Here is a 7,199-nt window from a genome sequence, read left to right on the forward strand (position 1 = left end):
AGCTCACAGCAGAAATGTATTTCTCTGCATGCTACTCTGGTTCATTCCAACATGGCAAGCCCTACTGAAAATGGCCAGTGTCCTCCAGCTGCATTTTGCTCCTCCAAGGTCTCAGTGCTGACAGATACTTCTGCAGGCTCTTGTTCTGTAGCTAGTGAGAAATTAGTCTTCTGCTATTTGCAAACAGTAAATTCATTCCTTGCTATTTCACTTGGTCCCTGCTGTCTCCTATGTGGTGGTTCCCCAGCACTTATTGCAAAGTGTGAGACAGTAATTCTTCATTTAAAATTATGTTTATCTCACTCTAAGCGTGGTTGGTACTGTACTGTGAACACACACAGCACTTTGCAGAACAAGGAAAGAGAATTGTCTGTTCTGTCTGGCACAGATCAAAAAATTCAAAGTATGAGGAACAGAATAACAGTCGAAACAAGGGAAGCCAGAGCTGCACTTGATTTCAGTGCAGATCTTACTCGTACCTGCAACCAAAGCTGCAATTCAGCTGCGTTCCGCTGTGCAAAGAAAGGATCTACCGACTACTCAGTTGTTCTGTGTCAGTATCTGCACATCTCCTGGCTTTAAGAAAAGCTAACCAGGGTATTGGAGGCAGTCCAACTGTGCTACCTTGGCACCCTACACAGGCCAGCGTACACTGATCAGCAGGCGGAGCACAGCAACAGACTAACACAGCCATGCTGCCAGTATCTAACTAGCACCGGTAGCTCTGCTCGGCACCTCACTGTGCTCTATCAATGTACTTAACGTGCTTCAGCCACAAAGTTTGATGCAGAACGGAATTAAAATCCAGGCATAACCAGATCTAAGATGGTTATACCAGTCTAGGACTAGCTCCACAGGGGAAAGTGAGGACAGCTATAGATTTGATAATGCTGATCAGAAAGTGTTTCCATAAAATGTTTCAAGAGAACTCACTGACTTAGTTTGTCCTGTGGGAAAGGCTGAGTTCCAACCTTCCCGTGCCCCTCCAATTTGCATTTTGAAAAAATTTCAAAGTCATCTAAACACTGTTTTGATGTTTTCAAAAACGAGGAATTATTCTTTGGTATAGAGTGACTGCTTTGAAATTGAAGCAGTTAAAGCTTAAATAAATTATTTGGCTTCAGCTTATACTCTGCTTTATATTTTTTATACAAAAACTTCAAACGAGACAAAGTCTCAGTTTGATACAGGAATCTCTCAAACCTCTGGCTTTCTCATGCCATAATATCCAACCCAGTTCTGCTCGTCAGTAAAAAATAAAAATAATAAAAAAAATCAGCCACAACAGCATTGTTGAGTCACTGTACCTTGTGGAAGGATCCACACACGTGCACAAACACAGAAGTAAACTGTGGCAAATGGAAGAAAGGCTTCTATTGCCCTGGTTTGATGGAGACAACTTGAAAGACAAGTCTTAAAAAGCATCATAAGGAGTGAAAAGTGGTGGTTACATGAAAAAATGCAGGGAATGAAAGGAGCAGATATATATTGGGAGAGTGGGAGGATTGAAAACAGAGGAAGACACTAAAGAAAGTTCAAGCTGAAGCTCTGTGTCATTGCCCAAGGTAAGAGCTATTCTGGTCTGATCTCACACCACGGGATCATGCTTGACATGCTGCAGGATTACAACAGCTTCATTTAACTTATTTCCTAGTCTGAATGATATTCAAAGGGAACATGTCTCACAAGAAAGAGTCCATAAATCCAAATATTATGCTTAGCAATTTCCTTCAACCTTCAGTAAATTTAGCGCTGGGTAAAAAGTTGTCGAATGGATAGCCCTCAGAAAGGAAGCCCTTAATTTATCCCAGAGGTAGATAAGCCAGAGATGGCATCATTGCAGACTTCCTACCTTGCTTTGGTGCGTCAGATGGGGAATATCTAGGGCTGAAGGAGTTCAAGACCGAGGCCTTTCTCTTTCTTCAGCACCTGCCAACAAAATGTCTGTTGAGCCTGCTTTGTTCTCAGGGAGATTATTCACTAGAAACTGAACAGGATTACCTCAGCTAATCTCTCACAGCCCCATCAGACAGGAATGAGCTTAAATGAACTGCTGGTCAACCCAGATGCAAACTGGTATGGGAAGACTCTCTAGTGCATTAGTGGAGTTCACACTTCGGCATGCACTGAGCTGCCCTGAGGGTAGCAGGGAAGAGATGGCCCTGCTTGGGCTCCTAACCACCAAGGGCAGCTGCTGCCTTCAATTCACCAACAGATTTCTAAGTCAAGCTGCAGAATCTGAGATGTGCTCCTGCCACTCCTCAGACATTGCATCCAAGGATTGGAAATTCTTCTACCTTACTCCATCTTCTGAGCCCTCAAAGGAACACTTAGTGACACACATGCTCGCCAACACTCAAAACATCATACTGGAGATCATTCTTCTTTGAGGTTGACATGTCTGGGCATGATGTCAGATGTAGGACGCAGCATACACAATGTGATCAGCAGAGTAGATCAGCAGATCACAAACCCCACGGCTAGCCAAGGTCACCAATGAACACAGACAGAATAGGTTTGTGCATGCTCCCTTTACTCTTGAAAGCCACACAGTGGTTTGCTGGATGAGCAATGAATACTGCACGGGCAGTACTGCCATCTGTCAGTAGCCTTTTGGACAGTTTTCTTCTGCCCTTTCCCTCTTCAGTTTGAGCCACTCACTCAAACTGGCATGGAACGCATTCATTTAAAGTTCTTGGTCATCTAAATATGCCTTGTCTTTCATGTGCATTTAGGTATACACACCTCCAACTTGTTCGATTCCACTTGTAACCTGACCAGTTATGTGTGGCAGAAATTGCAGAAGGGACAAAAAGATTTTTACAGATCTCTCCCTGCAATAGCTTCTAGATGCTTGGTATTCTGAGAAGCCTACCCTGGAAAAATACACTCAAACCAGGCTCTTTGCATCCAAAGAGATCTTGCATTAATCTTGCTTGCCTTCGTTCCCCAGATAAGCAGAGAAACATTATCTCAGTTTTGCAGAAAGGATTTTAAGAGAGTAAATGTGCCATTATTTTAAAATCACTTGGATCCTGTAGTGATTGGAGAATGCTAAATGTACATAACCTAAAGCAAACAAAATACACATACACATTTTATTTCCTATCTATTTCTTCCTTTCTCAACTTCTTTACAAAACTTTATTCTGGATTTATGGTGGCAATATTGACACACAAATTCACCACATCACACTACTGGTGTTCAAGTACCTATGAGGAGTAGCAGTTAAGCAGTAAATACCTTGCCAATACAGTTTTGAGAAAAGCTCTTTTCCTCTCTCTTTCCTACAAGCAGGTAATGATAGGCAGTGGCTATGATAGGAAGAGCAAAGTTTATGGGCAATAGAAGCAAACAAAGACAAGCTTTTAAGCCCCAAATTCCTTCATCACTTGGGTATGACTTGCATTTTGTTTTCTAGGAGTATCTTGAAAGAAAGCAAGCAGCAGATGGAAGTTATCTTTGGCGTTACCTGAGAGTTGACTTCCACAGCTCATCAGTCAGCACAGCTCTGACTGGCCAGAGAATCTGATACCGATGTTTCAGATCTGATTGGCCACCCTGAACTTGTAACAAGGTTTAACAAAAGCTTTTGTCTTCCTCACCTCAAAAGACTTTCAGATTTTGCTTTTGAGATCTTAAAATTCATATGCAAGGCATCATTGGACTAGAATTTCTGCCCCCTAATTGGTTGACCTTGTTGGATTGACAAGGATCTTGGAGCAGAACCAGCAGCAGAACCACTGTGGTCATTCTGTGACCATTCAAAGCTGTATGTCATACCACACAGCTCTCACCCCATCATAAACTTTTTATACCTATGTCACACCTCAGCTTCAGATCACACATTATGAAGTGACACTAATTCTTTGATCATTTGCTGTACCTGGAAGGAATTTTCCCTTCTGAGCCCAATACCATCATTAAGAAGGAAAGACACTTTATCTAGACATCACACTGCAATTCCATGAGGCTTTCATCTCTTGTCACGATGAGCTTAATCCTCATGTTGGAGCGCAGAAGCTGTCTCTTCTGATGGAGACAAACAATGGGAGATTGTGAAAGGATTCTGTCACTGATTGACTGCATATGCACAAGGGAATTATAAGCAGTCATTAAGATGCCAAAACAGGAAAAATGTATCATGAAAGATTCACACTAGTTTGTCAGGGTTTTTTACTTAGCATTTGAAACAGATCCTATTGCTTATTCCCAAATAAGGATACCACCATTTTGCCAGAGAATACCTCCTTTCACATGTGGACTTTCTATGTCTGGAGATTCTGCTGATTTCTCCTGTTAAGCCATGTCAGCTAAGGGCAGTGCTTTGATAACAGACTTCCAGGAGGAAGGGGAAGAAAAAAAAAAAAGTCAGAAGACAATGGGAGACATGCAAATGACTCCACACAGTTATGTTTCTTTTTTTTTTTCCCCTCAGTCTTGAAGCAACACCCAAGAGTACTATTTAGTCACAGTTTACTAAGATCATGTTGTTAAAGACCCTATGACACACCTCAAGATCATGAATGCCAGCGATTTTCCATTCAGAGCTCATAATCATCTGGCCTAACAATTCTGTGCAGTATCTTTGCAGGATTTTTAATACTGATTTGTATCTAAATTTGTGTAATGTTGCCATACACTATTATAAATTGGCTGTTCTTTGCAACTGCCCTATTTCAGTGGCTACAGAAGTGATCTCTCTGGAGCTATTGCATGAGAAGTACTGTATCTATCATATTTAGCTAAGTCTACCTCCCTTCCAAACCATGATACCCAAGTGCCTCACTATCTTTGGTGCATTTTTCCTCATATTACTGCTTTGATTAGGGAGATGTCGTTATTCAGATGTACGGGTTGGGACCTGAGATACAGAAAACTATGAATTATCTGTAGCCACAGAGACAGGGAGCTTGAATCAACATTTTTAGTTCCCAGCAAAGCACCTCAACAATTCTTCCATGATTCAGTAACAGTCAGCTAAGGATTTTATAATGATGTTGACTTCTAGAGCACTTGCATTCTGTCTTCCTCTGCAGGGAACCTGAAGATCTCTGCTGCATTTGTTTTTGTGTGGAAATCTCAGCATGTCATGTGTTCTCAAGAATTGTTATTTCTTCCCAAAATTGTTCAGGATATCTTGTGTTTGGAAATCTAATTGCAATTAACTGGCTACTCTTGGGATTGGGCAGAAACGAGTAAAAGTATTGTAAATTCACTCAGAGAAGCTCTGACTCAGAATGGGGAGATAAATCTAGACCAGATATATCTAGTCTATTGTGTTACTTGCACTGAAGTTAAAACAAACAAAACTTCCTGTGGTGTCCAAATTTCAGAGAAGAGTAAGCAACAAAAAACCTCCTACCAGAACACCCTCACTCAGGTCACTGATTGTAAGGAGACAAGACAGCCAGACAGTAGGCAGTCCGAATTTCTCCAGGCTCTGGAGTTTAGATGTCACTAAGGTGGGACTGAAGGAAAGAAAAGAAAAAAATGGCAAGGAAATAACTTGTGTTGGAAGAAATTGAATCTCAGTGTCCCAGTGAAACTGTCTTTGAACTGATTATCTTTGAGAACTGCCTTGCATGCCTACACAATACAGTGGTCTGAATTCCAGATTTTTTTGTTAGCAATGTCCAGAGCATAGTTTCCATCCATTGCGCACACAGCCTACTTCCCTACCGGGTGTCCAAGACTTCATGCTCAGATACCATCCATAATGACTGCTAAGTCACGTAAACAGAATATTTGGGCACAGATATAAAGTGATGCTGCCACATACACTTTCCAACAGGGCTGTGTAGCCACAACTAGTCTTGGGGCACAGCAGAGCCCAAGCTGTCCCCTTGCCATGCTGCCTTTAAGTCCCTTCTCTTGACTATTCCTCTGTCTCCATCACAATGAAACAGAAATGAAATTAATGCATTGAGCCTAAATGGATTTACATAATTTGTTTTAGACATAGCATGTCATCTCCAGATGAAGGGAATAATGGAGAGAATACATCATTTGTTCTTCTTCCCCAGACAAAAGGTAGAGCTGAGCTAGAAAGATACAAAAGGCAGAGGAGACAGAGCAAAGTGGAGCGTACAAGCAAAACAGGCTGTTATCTGATAGTGTCTTCATAATTCTGAAAGCAAGCATTTACTGCAGACTTCTGGCACAAGCTGGATACCTGCTAGGAGTGGGCATGTTGAATTATTCATGCTTTTGGTTATAAATAATGCACTGCCTGCATATATCTAATTTAAATAGATCCATAAAGCCCAGTGGATTAGTCACTGCATGCTGCCTAAAAGTAATAGATCATCTAGCCAAAGTCTCTTGGCTATTACCTGCCCTCAGAAAGCCTCTTTCAGAGGATAACATTTTAAAGAAATTTGCTCTTCTGTTTTTGTTGATACAGCAATAATATTTTGTATGTAAGAGCTTAAGAGACTCAAGTAGGAGTGCAATACTGTATCAAGACACTGTCTGCTTGGAATCGTTCCTGCATAATTTTCCCATACGATCATATAGTAAGAACAGTGGTGTCATTACTAACAAGGAGACTGCACATCCCATATTGCACACAGAGTAAAAAAGTTGGCAGCCCTAACAAGGAAGGAAACTGAGCCTTAGGACAGATGTTCTTAGGTATGATTTAAACAACAAAAATAAAGCATGCACTCAAACCTTAAGCGCCACACTTCAATAACAGACTATATCTTTTGCTTCTGTGTACATGAATTTTGTACATCAGTATCCACCTCCTGAATCTCCATTATGACCAGCAGACATAATGGGATAGCAGTGGCCCAACAACCCTTTTGTCCTCAAGTCTTAATGTAGGCTAGAAACAAGCACGGTTTTTCATTTTGGGGCATCCCAGAAATAACCCAAGGAGATTTTGTACTTCTGAGATAACAACGACATTTGAGGCTGACTGCCAGTTTTACCAGCCCCTCTGGGAAGGGCCTTCACATTTTGATTGACAAAGAAAGAAAACAACAGCCAAATGAACTTGTTTTACATGAGTTCCCATTGTGAGATCCTGAGGAGTTCTGTCTATCTGACGCCACAAACGCCCAGTATAAGTTCTGTTCTGGGATGGACAATCATAAGTTTTGGAACTGCCTTACCCCCAAATCCACCCCAGCCCCAGTGCTGACGTGGCAATGCTCAGCCACGACACACTTTCACAGAGCACCAAAAAGCAG

The sequence above is a fragment of the Cygnus atratus genome, chromosome 5 (assembly GCF_013377495.2).
Source record: "Cygnus atratus isolate AKBS03 ecotype Queensland, Australia chromosome 5, CAtr_DNAZoo_HiC_assembly, whole genome shotgun sequence".
In the NCBI taxonomy this organism is placed as follows: Eukaryota; Metazoa; Chordata; class Aves; order Anseriformes; family Anatidae; genus Cygnus; species Cygnus atratus.